We start from the raw sequence: 17,074 nt of genomic DNA, 5'->3' as shown, positions 1-17,074 counted from the left end.
GTCCATAGGTACGGTCCCAATGTTCATAAATTTGTCAAGTTATTTTTTTTAATTTCAAGAATCGTGATTTGCATGAGAAATGTCCTTTTTTATCCATAAGGCAGTTTTGGTCTAAAATCAATTTTTGTGCGTTATCATTCATCAAAAATAAGCTTTTATATCTTAAAAAATAGTTTTTGGCAACTCTAAATTCATGACAATTTTTAAAAGGTTCCAATAAACATATTTCATCGAATAAATAATATAAAGTGAGGGAGTTGGGCCTACCAAGCCCAACAGAAATAAAATGCAAAAATTGTGCCCGCTCCAAATGCTTAGCTTGTCCATAATGAGGTTGACTCGATCTAAGTAAGTTGGTGGGCCTCGTTGGACCCACCAATGAATAGGGTGTTTACAAATAAAAATGGGCATACAATGTAGTAGTACTCAACTTAAAGACACAAATTAAATTACAATGCAAAAAATTAAATTACAACAGAATTGGGCTAGGCCCATAATTATTAAACTAATGGGGAAAGGGACAATTGTGCAAAAGGGACATTTTTTCCAAAAATATAAATCGGCTGGAGCACCAAACAGGCCCAACTATTGGAGTAGACATAAAATTTTCTAAGTGTCAAAATATGATATACATGGTATACTAGATGATATACACTCATATGGAGAGCAAAACCCTTTAAAGGGCATACCCTCCATATACACCCAACATACACCACATACCCTTTAATATTCACTCTACATATACCTCTTTTAAATACCTAAAGAGACTCAAAAAACTCCCAGAAACTACCCAGCTATTCAAGGGTTCAAAGCATTTAAATTTTGTCAAGCAATCAAGTATATAGGCAACTTAAAATTATGGATTCTAAGCTAGAAAACTCAAACAAGCACAACAAGTAACAACTTAGTCAAAGATAAGAGAGTAACAAGACAGCTTTTAGGCCAAGACAAATGCATATGAGAGTATGTTCAACACTTAATACGGGGAAACAATTTTTGAAGTTAGTTTATCCTTTAAAATCATGATTAGTCTAGGCTAATAGTAAAAGCAACACTTAGTCAAATAAAGCTTTTCAAAATTCCAATTTTTTAAGGATAGATGTACAGTTTCCACAATTCTAGCCACAAACAAAATTTTAGTCAAGCCATGCCTATTTTTTGACAGAATTTAGAGGTGATAACAAATAGAATGGTATACCGAAAGTTAAAATCTAAACCAGTGCCAAAAAAGATCATTCAGGGACAATATTCAGTTTCTTGAGATTTCAATACTGCAATTCTCAAGTTGTTTTCAAAGTTCAGCTGCACATAGTCTTCTAATGTTGGCTAAGGGAACTAGTCTTACAGGTCTTATGCAGTTTCAAGTGGAAGGAGTGGAGATTCACAAGCAAAGACCATTCATAGCAATTGTGCAATAAAAGAAAGGACAGTGATGCACAACAGATAAAAGAACAGGACCACACTATTCTCATAAGTTTTCCTAATCAAACAAAGAGGCCAATCCCAAACAGGACCCAAGAAATGTGTAGTGTCACTAAGAATCAATACAGGATAAGACACTAAGTGAAGGTTAAGGAACAACCAAGCTAATCAACAAATAAGAAAAACACCTTTATATTTTCAAACTTACAGCCTTTTCCAAATTTCTTTCTAGCATAAGTAACAAAATTTTCTGTCTTCACACTTATCCATCTCAGTCTTTCAGCCTTTAAAACATGTTCTCAATTTTGAAGTAGCAAATCAGTCAATAAAAAGTAATGGAAACAATTTCACAAACATCCCAGTTGAGACAGGTGCACATACAATCTTCACTTAGTCTCAAGCAAATTTGAAGTTTTTCAAAAATAAATAAGATGTAATGCATCTTTCAAAATAGAAAATATGCATATATCTCATACAAAAGAATCCAGTTAATGTGAATTGAATCCTCTACAAGTTCCTATAGTCACTACGTGAAATGCCAACTCTGATCTATTACCAGTTTTTAAGTTAAATGACAATACTATGAAAATATTCTATATAAGTGCAGGGTCTTAAGATGATAGCTTTAGCTTAGTCTCTTTCGCAAAATTTAAGCAAATGGATCCAAATACAGATGTAAAATCAAGCATGGTTCTAAGAGGTCACACAGAGTAATCAAGATAGACTTAGCAATAGAGTTTTAAACCATTTTAAACTAGTTCCAAACTTAAAGGAGTTTCAAATACTGAATAAACAGGTCTGTAAGTTTAACAAGCATTCCAGGTTTCAATCAAGGTTTGCTGTAATCAATTTCAACCATCACTAGTCCACAAAATAACCTCAGCATAAAGCAAGTTCAACAAACCCACAATAGAGTTTCCAGGACATCATAAACTTGTTCTATTTTCAGAACTTGCACAAAAGAAACACATATACAAGTACGAACCTATGGATATCATAATGAGTGCATAAATACTATCCTAAGCTGGGAATAAAATGCCAAGTGTAACATGGTCTAACAGTTGGAAAGGACGAAAATGCATGTGAGACAATTCAGATTTCATAAGTAAATGAAAAGAGGGAGGGGTGCATCACAAAATGAAGTATCACTCTTCACCTTTTAAGCCGCCTTAGTTCATAGTTTGGATTCCCTACACCTAGTTTATTAGGTGATTATATTAGGTAAAGAGAACCAGGTAGTCCATAAACAATACAAGTGCAAAAATACAGGTCACAAGTGACCAAACAACATGAATATTGCAAATAAATAACCAACATAAGACAGGACAGATGGTCTGTAAGTCACAAGTAAATCAGAAGTGCAAAGGAACTTCAAGTAGGAAGAATGACAGGTTTCAGGAATTCTAAAAGGAAAAACGGAGACAAAATGGTTCATGGCACTACCCTAGGTGCAGGAGATGGTTCAGTGAACAAGACTTGATTCAGACAAACATACAAGACTAGGTAACTAAACATTATCAGTAAATCAAGTACAAATAGGATCACCTACGCATGGTTCCAGTTTTAAGATTCATTTTAATCTACCTAGTAGTCATGTCAAGCAAATGAACTGAATAAACTATAAGCAATATTAGTGTAAGACACAAATGACAACTAATATGGACACTATAATCAAGTTGCAAACAGGACACACGGTAGGAACAGGATAAAATCACCAACAACACTAATCCTTTCACTAGATTCATTAGTCTATTTTTAGTCAAAAACATAAGCCCTTCCCCTACAGCCTTGAAATCAAATGATAAAGGTAAGAAGTTAAAGCACATTTTAGAAGTTCTTAGCATCAGTAGACTCCATTTGGTCTCTGATTTTCATACTTAAGATGAAACAATCAGAGCTACAAGTTCCAAGGTGTCTTATAGTCACAGTTCAGTATCCTAGGGTCCAAAATAGGTTCGTTTTACAACTTTTAATCCTTAATCTCCACAAAACAAGTTATGTGGAGTATCCAATTATAAATTGAAGCAAATAATAACATTCATAGGAAATTATCAGCTAAAAATGGATCAAAGTAGTCCTCAAACAACACCTAGATGAACACAGTTTAGTCTAGATAGTTGATTTCAAAGCAAGTTTCCATTTTTTAGTCACATGGTTAGGAAATTTTCCACAGACATCATACTAAACTGCAGAAAGTTTAAGGTAAGGAACTTAGATTGTGCATGACCTCTATCCTAGACCATGAAGATGAACTAGAAGCAAAAACACATAGCAGATTGTATAGGAAGTTTAAACAAGTTCATATTTTAGCCTATTTTTGAATAAAAGGGGGACAAAGTTGCATTTCAAAGAAAACTCTGCACTTTTAAAGCCATTTTCAAATTCTAACTTATGTAAATCTTACATGAGGCAAACCATAAATCCCCATAGGCTGATAAAAACTCAGTTTTTAGCAAATACAGACCTTAATCTTTAGTCAACTACTCATAACAACTCATAGGTTTCAAGATCATTATGAGACAGACACCAAGTTCTATTTTTATTCCTATTAAACTACTCAAACAAGATAGCAAACCCAGTCAAAGCTAATTAGTTTTCATTTAGGATAATATAAATACTTAAGTAGTCTTTCAAGACTTCAAATTAACCAAAGCTAGTTATAGTTATGACTTAAGGTCATTTCCACAGAAAAAAAGCTATGAGTATGTCAGCCAAATCAAACTATCAAGCACTAGACACTGAGGTGTACCATTTTTAGTTTGACAACAGAAGAGGTAACAAATCACAAACTCAAACTAAAAAGAAGTAATTTCAAGATGTTGATCTTCTAAGCCATACTTTATTCAAGTTTTTTAAACAAAAGCTTCATGACTTATTTTTTGAAGGAAAGAAAACAGTTTTCAGTATATCAAACAAATGCAACCTCTTAAGCAGCTAACAGAGAATCATATCCAACTAAACATGGGTAAAAATAGAGTCTAGAAGCTGAAATAAACATAGGAATGATTCCCAGATTTCAGAATGCATATGTCTTACTCAAAAATCAAGCTAAATGCCCCTATCTTATCAAAACCGTCTCCAAAAAATCACCACAGCTTCAATACACAAAACTAAGAAAAGAAAACATGATCTTACAGTTTCAAGTATAACTTATAACCAACTAAACTTCTTATCATAGACATCTAACTAACTATCCTTAAAATTTAACTTAAACCCCACATTCAATCATTATTCTTTCTATTTTTCAAATTAGCATGTTATAATACCTATTTAGCATGATATTATCCAACATTTAGCTCATTTTAAGACTTTGAATAACAAACAACAAACACAGAAATAACAACATTAGACACTAGACCAAACATTCATAGCATTTCAAATAACAAACAAGTTTAAGCAAAACATTATCAAAAACTGAATATATATATATATATATATATAAAGATTAAATAGGATTTACCTTTTATTGACGCAATCTAAAGACCAAAATAGGATTGAGACTTCAAGCTTCAAATCACCAAACCCCTTTTGATCCTCAAAAATCCCCTTTCTTTTTATCTTTTTTCTCTTATATATCTAGATATATTGAAAACTGTTTTTCTTACATATATTTCTTGTATATATTTTATTTTTTAGCCTATGTTCTTTAAATTTCGAAAGAAGAAGGTCCTTCTCCTAATTCCTCAACTTGCTATATATAGATTTTCCATATTAGGGAATCCTAGGATAAAATGGACACCTCTTCTTAAGTTTCCCCCCAAAAAATATTTAAATTGTACCCTCCTAGCAAATAATTCAAAATTTTCCATATAGGACAACAAAATAAAACTCATTTGTACCCTAAAATCTATCCAAATAATCAAATAAAATCTGAAAAAAAAAACAAAAATAGTACAAACAGCCAATATTAATGGTACAGTTGTACTAATTGGTACAATGGGATAAAATCCCCAATTCGTGTACCTTCGCATAGGAATTTGCTAGGAAATTTCTCGTAAGTTTGATTCTATAGTGCTAAGGTGCAAAAGATGGCCAAGGGTTCGTGACCCCACCCATGGCAACCTTATCCTAACCAAACTCGAGTAACATCCTAGATTTAGGGACTAATTTAGGTAGCAAAACAAAACTTTGAAGGGAACTGAACCTGGAAACCATGAAAGGACACGGTTGAGGTAAAAAACCCTCGAATAATAAACGAAAATAAGCCCAAAATCGCCAAGAATTGAAGGGTACGAGCAAACCCTGAACAAGTCGCCTATATCGCCTGAGAGAAAAGGAGGGTGAAAATTGGGGGGGGGGGGGGGGAGTTTATTTCCATTCCCCCCTTTTTTTAACCCAGTCCCCACCCCAATTTAAATCAATTAAAGACCAAATATTATAAAAACATATATTACTAAATAAAAATAATTATTTAGGCTAATTAAAATTTAAAACTCACAAATTTAAAATAATAGCTTTAAAACAAGCCTAATATTGATATAGTTCCGGAGAATATTTAAAAATGTGAAAAGGTGCGGTAAAAAAGTGAGCCGTAATTCATACGTCGTTTTAACTAACAATTTTCCTGAATTAGACGGAGCGGGATACATATCCTCTTTTCAAATCCAATTTGTGAGAATAAATAGCTCGTAATTTTCTCATAATTGCAAATTTTTTGAAATAATAATAAAATGTCAATTTTTTCAATTTTCTCAAAACTTTTGAAATTCTAAAATTGAAAGGAAATATCTTTACTCCGTATTTGACTCGGAAAATTTGAAACTCAAAATTCACAACTCATGAGGTGAAAATTAGGTATCAACAGTGTCCATTGTGAGGTGTACACTGATCGTTGCAGCTTGCAGCATGTATTCACTTAGAGGGACCTGAACTCTAGGCAGCAGAGATGGATGGAGTTGGTGAAGGATTATGACCTCACCATTTTATATCATCCCGGTAAGGCGAATGTGGTGGCCGACGTGTTGAGTAGGAAGTCAGCCAGTATGGAAAGTCTGGCTCGTTTGATCTCTTCGAAGCGTCCATTAGCTAGAGTGGTTCATACTCTGGCTAACAGTTTTATGAGGCTGGATATGTCTAGCATGGGTAGAGTGTTGGCTTGTATTGAGCCTAGGTCATCGTTTCTAGAGCAGATTAAGGCTAAACAGTTTGAGGATGCTAAGTTGTGGAAATTTCGTGACGAGGTGTTGTGTGGTGAGGCCAAAGAGGCCGTGATCGATGAAAAGGGGGTGTTACGAATTAAAGGACGAGTTTGCATGCCATGTGTGGGTGATTTGATCAAGACTATTCTAGTAGAGGCTCACAGTTCGAGGTATTCCATTCATCCTGGCGCTACTGAGATGTATAGAGATCTGAGACAACATTACTGATGGGCTAGGATGAAGCGTGACATAGTGGAGTTTGTTGCTCAGTGTTTGAACTGCTAACAGGTGAAGTATGAACATAGGGGTACACTTCAGAGGATGCCTATTCCTGAGGGGAAGTGGGAAACAATAGCAATGGATTTCGTGGTTGGTCTTCCAAAGATGTTGGGGAAATTTGGTTCTATATGGGTTATTGTCGACAGGTTGACTAAGTCTGCTCACTTTATACTAGTTCGGATAACTTATGACGCTGAGAAATTAGCCAAGATCTACATTCATGAGGTTGTTAGACTATATGGGGTTCCTATTTCCATCATGTCCGATAGGGGCACAACGTTTATATCTCGGTTTTGGAAGCATCTGCATGAGAAAATGGGTACGAGGTTGGACCTTAGTACAACTTTTCACCCTTAGACTGACGGGCAGTCCTTGTGGACTATTCAGGTTTTTGAGGATATGCTTCAAGCTTGTGTGATAGATTTTGGTGGTCATTGGCAAAGTTCGCATATAACAATAGCTACCACTCGAGCATTGATATGGCTCCATTTGAGGCTTGGTTTGATGCATTTGAGGTGAGAACTTAGGGTATGGACCTTCTGAGATAGTCTTTAGAGAAGCTGAAGGTGATTTAAGCTAAGCTTCTGGTAGCACAGATTAGGCAAAAGAAGTATGCGGATCGAAAGGTCCTAGATCTTGAGTTTATGGAGGGAGAGCAAGTTTTGTTGAAAGTTTCACCCATGAATAGTGTGATGAGGTTGGGGAACAGGGGCCAGCTTAGCCCAAGATTTATTGGGCCATTTGAGATTCTCAAGTGTGTGGAAGAGGTAGCTTATGAGTTGGCTTTACCTCCGGGCTTATCAGGTGCTCATTCGGTATTTCACGTTTTGATGTTGAAGAATTATCATGGAGATGGTTCGTACATAACCCGTTGAGATTCGATTTTACTAGATGAGAACTTGACTGATGAGGAAGAGCCTATTGCTATCTTAGATAGGAAAGTTCATAAGTTGAGGTCAAAGAAAATAGCCTCTGTGATGGTTCAGTGGAAGAACAGCCCAGTTGAGGAAGCTACATGGGAAGCAGAGTCGGCTATGCGTAGCAAGGATCCTCAGCTTTTCGCCGTGACAGGTATTTTTTCATAGATTCATCATCCTTGTCTGTTCGGGGACGAACGGTTTTTTAATTGATATCTGATGTAACGAACCTCCCGGTCGTTATGGAAAACCTAGGATCACCCGACCAAATAGAACCCTTCCAAGGGTAGAACGATCTAATGAAAACTTAAATGTAGAAGTCTAAGAACTAAAACTTGGCTTATTTATGATTATTGCTTGGTTCTGTTGAGTCCATTGGAGGGGGGTGACGTAGGAGATTAGGCCTCTGTTGGGCATTCTAATGCCACGGGTGAGTCGATATGGTGTTCTTACATTAATATGCATGTTTTGTTTTTGTTTGTGAGGCCTCGGATGAAGTGTTGTGTGGTAGAGTGAAAAAATGTGGAAATTAGCGAGCTTACTAGTTCAGTGGCACCGCTGCAGTGGACGAAGAACCACTACGGTGGGGTCGCTGTTGCGACAAATCTTTCACCGCTGCGGACTTAAAGGAATGGGGATGTCCGCTATGGCGGACAATGGACCGCTGTAGCGGTTGCGCTATGGCGGGTCCATGCTCGCCCTGGTGGAGGTGGACGAAGGTTGGAGGTCTGCTACAATGGGCCCTTGCCCGCTATAGCGGGACCGCTGCAGCGACAGAACGACCGCCACAGCGGTCGACGGGGATAGAATCACAATTTTTAAACACTTAGTTCCAAATTCTTTATTGATAAAACCCCAACACAATTTCCAAGGAGCACCTAGGGCAAATCCTTAGGCTAGGGCAAGGATATTCTTGAGAGTTAAGTCTCAACCATTCCTTTCTTCATTACACTTTCATCTCTAAGATTATCATCATTCTAATAGGTTTGCAATGGTGAATTGAGACTAGAAACCCTAGAACTTAATAGACCTTTAATAGTTGGTGGGTTATGAATATTATTGTGTGATTATCATCTAAAGGCTTGGGTTATCAATTTCTAATCAAGAATTGAACCATTAGAGACATGAACTAAGTGAATTAAGACATAGGGTTTCATAAAAATGGTAGATTGGCCATAGAAATTGCTTGTAAGAGATAACTTGATTGAATAACCTTACGAATTGATAGTTTGTGGTTGCTAAGGCCAATTTTAGGATGATTTACATCTAGTAAGCATTCACCCATTAGAAGGGGTAAAGCGGAAGGGTGTTCATTGAATTGATTTTGTTGACTAGAGTGATTGCGATTTATTTAGCATCTTAATTGCTAGACTTTGAGCGTTCTGAGGCATTACGGATGGGAAAGGCTATAGCTGAGTGATTTGCATTGTTCCAGCTCTGCAGTTGAGGTAGGTTACAGTCTACTTGAGTTAGACTTTGATTAGTTGATTGTATGCATTATGAGATTGATAGGAGAAAGCATGTATAGTCTTTAGGCATAATGCGTGGTTGGAATTCCTATATGCTATTTATTGAGTGATAATGTGGGCTTAATACCAGTATTCTATGTGTTGTGATCTATATTTTTATGACAATTGTGGTGAGAAGTTAATATGATCATCTTGATAAAAATGAGATACTACTTGATAATCTATCATTGAAAGTGATGTGACAATATATATATATATATATATATATATATATATATATATATATATATATATATATATATATATATAACATAGATTATGGGCACATTTGAAAGGGGGTGAGGATGTGACCCAGATTTTGAGCTCCTGGTCCGAGGTTCGTTTTGGAATGAGTGGTACATGGACACCATAGGTACCCTGTAGGTCATAGCTAGTGGGAAAAAACACCAATTATCATGTATGTACATGAGTGATCAGTGGCTATGTAAGTGAGGAGGTTGTTAGGAGGTTTATTCCCTTGTTTGCTTCCGTTGACTTGATTGTTAATATCATTGATTGACTTGGTGTGGGCTATCTAATTATGTGTTGTTGACTGGTCTTTTTATTTTATTGATTTTATGATTCATGCATGATACTAATCTTAGTCGGCCTATGGTTTGATTATTTTATCGATTTTATGATTCATGCATGATACTATTCTTAGGCGGCCTATGATATCTACCAGTACATAGTGTCTGTACTGATACTACCTTGCTGCATTATTTTGAGTGCAGATTTTGATCCAGAGACTGCTACTCGACCTCATATTTAGCTTGAGGACATTTGCTGACAGATTGAGGGTGAGCTTCTATCCGCGTCAGTCCTCCCGGAGATATACCTTTATCTAATGTCTATTTCCATTCCAGACGTTGATGTTTGTTTATTTCAGATAGTCTGAATTCCTTAGACAAGTTTTGGACTAGAGTCCTTGTACGGTGACTTTTGGATTTGGTGTGGTAATAGTAAGGACCCGCATTTACATTATTTTTTTATGACATGAATACTTTGATTAATTTTGTGTTTAAATTAATTGTAAGTGGGTTTATTAGCTAAATAAAAATGGACTTGAATGAGTAGATGGTTAAGCTTATTGGTTCGTCCACTAGGAGTTAGTGTGGGTGTCAGTCATGGGGGGTTGGGTCGTGACAGAGTTGGTATCAGAGCCTTAGGTTCATCGATCTCGTCGTACATGGACATGTTTAGTAGAGCCTTGTGGATCTATACCAAGACGTCTGTACTTATCTTCGGAAGGCTACCGGACACTAGGAAAATACCCGATTCTTTCTTTCTTTCTTTCGTGCTACTTGATTCCAATTGGTATCTGGATGATTCAAATTTGTATCTAACTATCCTTCAAAGGAAGGGCAAGACTAAGGTTTGAACGTTCGAGTTTGCTGTTCGGCTTTCCAAGTAGGTTACGGTTTACCTTATAGGGAGACTCTGATTAGTGAAGGGGTATGTTTAGATGATATTGTCGGAGAATGCATGTAAACTTTTGGGTATGATGTTGGGTTGGATATTGCCTTAGATTGGGCCTTGTTAGAAGATTTGGGGGCTACCCACCTCGTTGTGTTGTTGACCTATTTGTTTTATCTAAATTTTGGCTCGTCGCCACGTTGAGATATTGGGTATTGATGATTAGTTATATATCATGACTATGATATTTTAGCACCTTACCTTGTTGATATTAAGATGAGAGCTGTGAATCTGTTGTGGCTTATTATATAGCCTTATTGATGATATTACTTGTGTGCCCATGTGTGGTACTATTTGGGATTGATTTGGTTTATTGATATTGTACTTGTATAGTATTCATACTCATTTCCATAATATATTGATATTGCTTTGAAATGGTACTGATGATGGGAAATGAGAAGGGAATACAAATGATTGAGCCATATTGATACGAGTCATCTCTAGGCTGTGTGCGGAGTGACCGGTGTTCTTCGGAGACATATTAGATAATGAGTCATCTCTGGGTTGTGTGCGGAGTGATCGGTTTTCTTCCGGGACATATTGGATATTGAATCACCTCCGAGTTGTGTGCGGAGTGACTGGTGCATGGACTTCGCGGGTTCCCCATGGGTTGTGTTGTCGAGATGTGATGTTTCATCGTCAGAGTACATGTGTACGAGTATATGCATTGCATACATATCATATACATCTTGCATTGCATCTTATCATCTCTATTGGTTGATTATGATATGGATTTATGATTGAAATCTGTGAGACTTTGCACAATTGGGTTTAGATGTGTGATATGGTTGTGATTGATGGATTCAGAGTTGATATACTGAGACTTGGCACAATTAAGTTCAGATGCTTGATAACATCCAAATCCACTCCTCAAAGAGAAAGTGTGTATGGTCGTCGCAATATAATTTACCCAACTATGAGTCGGGTTCGATCTCACAGGGAACAATATACTAGGCGATTTAAACAAGGAAGGAATTATCACTTTCTACGCTAAGCCAAACACTTTTTCAATATTGATTTTTTGGTTTAACAACTAACAAAGATAAACTAATCTAGAAAGCAAGTAAAATGATCAATGGCCACAAGTATGGATACAAAGGAAATTATGCTCAAGTAACGATGCAATGTATTTCGCGATTTTTTAACTAAAAGTGAGTTTATGCTAATTAGATAATGATCTCTAAAATCTCATCAAAAGTCTCTCGACCAAATCAATGAATTTCACTCTAAGCTTTCTCAAGCCTTAGAGTGTGATATGAAGCACAATCAATATAATCCCAAGTAACTTTCCTATCTCTAGCTCAAGTTATTAGATGGGTTTTAAAGCCCCAAATTCTTGTTAATTAATCTTTTCCAACTTCAATCTTCCTCTCTCGAGCTCAAATCGAAGTAAATGGGTGGGTCTTAGGGTTAGCTAATCCCTTAAGAAATTTTAAAGAAGAAGATTAATTAAAACAACATTAACTCACTTCATTAGCAATAAAAATCATTCAATAAATAAGCAAAACAAGAGTTTCATCCAACACTTTAATCATAGAATATTTCCATAAACAAGATTCAAGTGAAGAAAATAAATACTACACACTTAGATATTCATTACAAAGCAAGAAATTAAGGAAATGAAGTAAAGGTTCAAGAAAGTGCTCAACCAAATCTTCAACTTCAAAGTGTGGTGTAAAACCCTAGCTCCCAAACTTGTGTAAAATGGCCATTGATAATGATATTTTCCTTCAAGATGTCACACCCCAAAACCCACCCTAGACGTGATGGGCATTCGACGTCATGAACAACATCGGAAGAACCTAAAAGATGCAATAATTACACTTGAACCCGCCGGTTCAATAATCACCTTCAACAGTTTATACAATAAATTCAAACGAATCATGAGATATGAATTAAATTAGCAGAAGTCTTTAATATAATAAAACTTAATCAAACGTATCATGTGCCAAAGAGTTAAACAACTCGACAGCTACCCACAAGGATGTATACTATGGAGCTTCTAAGATAAAGAATGGGTGTCTAACATATCAGGACGTAGCCCACTAAAATGATAAAATAATGAATAAATATAATGAGGGTGTCCCACGAATGAACATGTGGGCTCACCAAGTCAGCAGCAACAACAAGTCCTTCCTAAGCGTCTGAAGTATCAAGAACCTGCTCTTCTCCGTTACCTAACATACCATCAAAAACAACAATGGTATGCCTGAGTACTTTGTACTCAGCGAGTGGCTCGGGGACAACAAGTAATACAAAAATAGAGTACAATAATACTTAAAGAAATCAGTTCCGAAACCCATGTGAAATCAATATAAAAACAGTTATTCAGCTTGTGTATCTCAATAAGAATTATCAAAACCGATTATAAAGCCTTTTATCAAGTTACAACTTTCAATTATGCCTTTCAAATTGATCATGATTGTCAACAACAATTCCATGAGAGAATAAAAATATCACACATGCCAATATAGGCCCAAGAATCAATCACATCGAAGGGATGATCGTGGAGGTTTCCTAGTCACAACGCACCACGCCGGAATATGTAATTCTCGGTGGCTACCCTTCCTCTCAATTAGCTAGGCATAACCGCACTCTGGGTAGCGAACCCAGTAGTGGCCACTCTTCTCCCGAATGGCTAGGAAATTACCACACTAGGATCCATAGTGACTACCCTTCCTCCCGAGTAGCTAGGCCAAACACAACAACAAAGTTCATAGTATAGAAGCCGATTCACAATTTGTCTCAAAGTAGTCACACCATCAATAACATTAAAGTTCATTATGCCATTACGAAATCCATACTTTCATAGATAATCTTGAAAGAATTTCCACTTCTTTAAACAAGAATCCATTGTCATAGTTCCTTTTTAAAACATCAATGCCAACAATTAAGCCTTATTAATGACCATTTCTTATAGAAGAAAACGATTATGATTTCATGTACGTATATGGAGAATAATACAATCAAGGTTTAATGTGGGCTTGTCCCCTCACGCACACCAACCACAATCAAAACATGAATTAGGGTTTTGTATGAGAAGTTCACTTTTTTATTCAATACAGAACTTTTGAGAAGAAGACATGCATCCATAATAAGGTTTTTAAAAGAGAGACATACAAATCACCTTCAAAGTCAAAAAGGATTTTTTTTAAAAGAGACATACCTTAAATACCGCTCATATATTCCAAAATTAACCTCTGCACTTCAAAAGAGTCACTCTGCATCCAATATGAAGATTGCACAACTAAGATTTACAAGTTTTTATCAATTTCGTAGCAACTGTTCATAGCTCAAAACGCACTGCTACGGACCTCCAAATCATATCTCCACAGTTCAAATTCAAGACCTATATGTGGTAACTACTCAGTTAAAATTTGGGCTTGATCCAACGGTTAAATAAGCGGGAAACGCCAATTAAATCGAACTAGTCTAAGGGAATCCTACAACAAAGATACTAGGGTTTTGTCTTTAATAGAGTGCATCTAAATCAATCCTATTTCATGATTCTATCGACCATTCAATGTCTAAAACATAATAAAAATTCCATATAATCCATCAAAGTCTGAGGGGTCTACCTCTTTTGAAGAAATCCCAATGCCTTATTCTTGAACCCCTTTAATTGCGTTTTCTTGAAAACCTTAGGTTAAGAATGATGAATTCTTTATTAGGATCCATGGATACATGTTAGCATTGACTTAGGGGGCTTAGAATAGGCTTACCTTAGTGTTCTTGATGATGTGAGAGGGTAGGAGGTCGTTCTAGGGCTTGAAGGAAAGAAAAATAATTATTTGGACAGATATGGACGAATATATACTATTCTGGGTCATAAATTACATGGCCACTAAATACGGTCCGTATTTCATAATATGGGTCGTATTTCGGGTCATATTTTCTGGACTGCTCTGCGACTCTTCAGTATAATGGCCATAACTTTTTGTACAAATGTCTGTTTGACCTCCATAATATACCGTTAGAAAGACATATCTAAGCTAAACAACTTTCATACTTTGAGTTTTCTCAAATTCCCAACGCAAATACCCTAAAACTGGCCATAAGTACAAACTGTCTCAGATTTAGACGAATTTAGAAGCCCTTAAGAACTCTACTTTTTGGTTTGACTTCAAAACAGTTGTTTATCACCTCAATTCATCCTGAATGGATTCATATGGATAAAATATCAACTTAATATTGATTTTCATTCATTCACGCCCAACTCGAATTTACAGGATGTTACACAAGAAAACATCAATTATTATGCTTAATTTGTGGTGTGAAAAGGTTATTAAATTTGTAGAATGCCTAATTTAGGTCTAATGTCTTAATCCGATGATTTTGGTAAAAGTTGGTTGTTTATGACTAATGGCTAACAATTTGGTTTGGATTGTAATTTATGGTAAAAGAAACCAAGATTGTGTCCCCTTTATATAAAGTGTATGATCATTGGTGTTGATCTTGATATACTTCTAATGGATCGTTATATGAATGCAGTTAACCTCTATATGAAGCTCTACTATTTCCCAATAAATCAAGATTATCTCTTTCTATGATTTTCCCAAATATAAGAAAGTGATTATTGAAGAATGGTTAATTATACCATGTAAATTCTTCTTATTCCTAAGTGAATTATTAAATAAGGTTTAAAGCCTTGAGTTCTTATTATTTGTTCTTACCTAACCCTAGCTATTTTCCCAAATAAACTAAAGTTTGTGGCAACAAATAAACCCTAACAGTCCATTATGTGTATATCTTTCACGATCCCCGATCACAATACACCCATCCTTGGGTTCACAACCTTAATAAAGGTGTTTAGCTACTCATGGCAACAAGAAAACAATAAAAGATTGCATAATTGAATTTTGTATTGAACTTACGAATAAAACTTGAAAGTAATGAATGGAATTTGTCTGGAAAATCTTGAAAAGCAATAACAACTCAAAAGTAATTACTACAAGTCTAAAACTCCAGATGTCCGAAAAATAAACCCTAAACAGATATTTATACAAGTCAAACTCGGAATAATCAATCCCAGTCCTGTTCCAGCTCACCTTGCACTTCGACGGGTCGTCGACATGTTCGGCGACCATAATGACGATCTGATGACATATTTTTACTCTGCAAGAATTCCATCGTCGAAGCACTTCGACAGACCGCCGATCATGTCGACGGTGCAAGTCGACGATCTGATGACTTAGTCACTTGGCAGGAACTTGAGTGACGAGGCAACTCGACGGACCGTCAAGCATGTTGACGGTACGTCCTTAATGCTTATCAGAACAGATCACTTATTTTCCTTATTTTCCACTTTCCGAGCATTCTAACTTCAAAATACCTACGCAACACACGAAACACATCAAGCTAACACAAACTTGCTCAAAAACAAGTAAAACTTACAGTTAAAAAGCATTAGATGTGCCATAATTTCACGACACATCAGAATACGGCCCGTATTTGAGAATACGTCCAATATTTTATCTTCAAGGACAAATTCTGCACTTCAACAGTTTTCATCCCAAAATTGCTCCATTACATGAAAAACACTAAAAACATATTAAATTGCTACTAACTTGCTTAAAGACAAGTAAAAATTCTCGTAAAAAGGCCTTGGATGTGCCATAACTTCCCGGCACATATCCATCTGTATCCCATTCTTTAGGTATAGTTTTCTTTGATCACAGATCGACAGGTGATCCGTCCTTTCTCCCCCTTTTGGCATAAGGTGTGGTCTGACTTTGAGAAAAGAAATTCCCGTGTTTAGGTCCCTACTAAGCAGCATTCATAAACTATGCAAAGGCTCTTTGAATACTTTTGAAAAAGTTTTTACCAAAAAAAGCAAAAACAATTCTCAACGCCCTTACGAGGTATTGATGAGTTAAACTAATCGTGTTGGCATAGAAGTCAGCCCGGTAGACTGATTCCATTCTGCTACTAGGATTCCAAACCTTCCCCTGAGCTCTAGAATCTATAAATACCTTTTCCACTCAAGAAATGCTAAAGCTATTTAGAGTTGGTATTTCTAACTAAGTCAGAAGGAGGGCTTTGGGGAAAGAGCAACTCGAAAGTACTTTACTTCAGTCGCAGTACTGAAAAACGTGACGTCAAGAGTGGATTTCGAAAGGAAAGACTTCGTTTACTTCCTGTAAATTGCTTATGTAAGAACTAGTAGAAAGAAAGGAGCTCAAAGACACTTAACTGTAAGAAAAAGAATTTGGAAAAAAAAAAAGAAGGCAGCATTGACATTGAATGAGAATGCTTGAATGGGAATCATCTTAGCAACTGACTATAGACATGAGTCTAAGCCGCCGGGAGAGGAGCTGAAAGCCACTTGACTGGT

Source organism: Lycium barbarum, chromosome 2, assembly GCF_019175385.1.
Source record: "Lycium barbarum isolate Lr01 chromosome 2, ASM1917538v2, whole genome shotgun sequence".
In the NCBI taxonomy this organism is placed as follows: Eukaryota; Viridiplantae; Streptophyta; class Magnoliopsida; order Solanales; family Solanaceae; genus Lycium; species Lycium barbarum.
Note: the sequence above shows the minus strand (reverse complement) of the source record.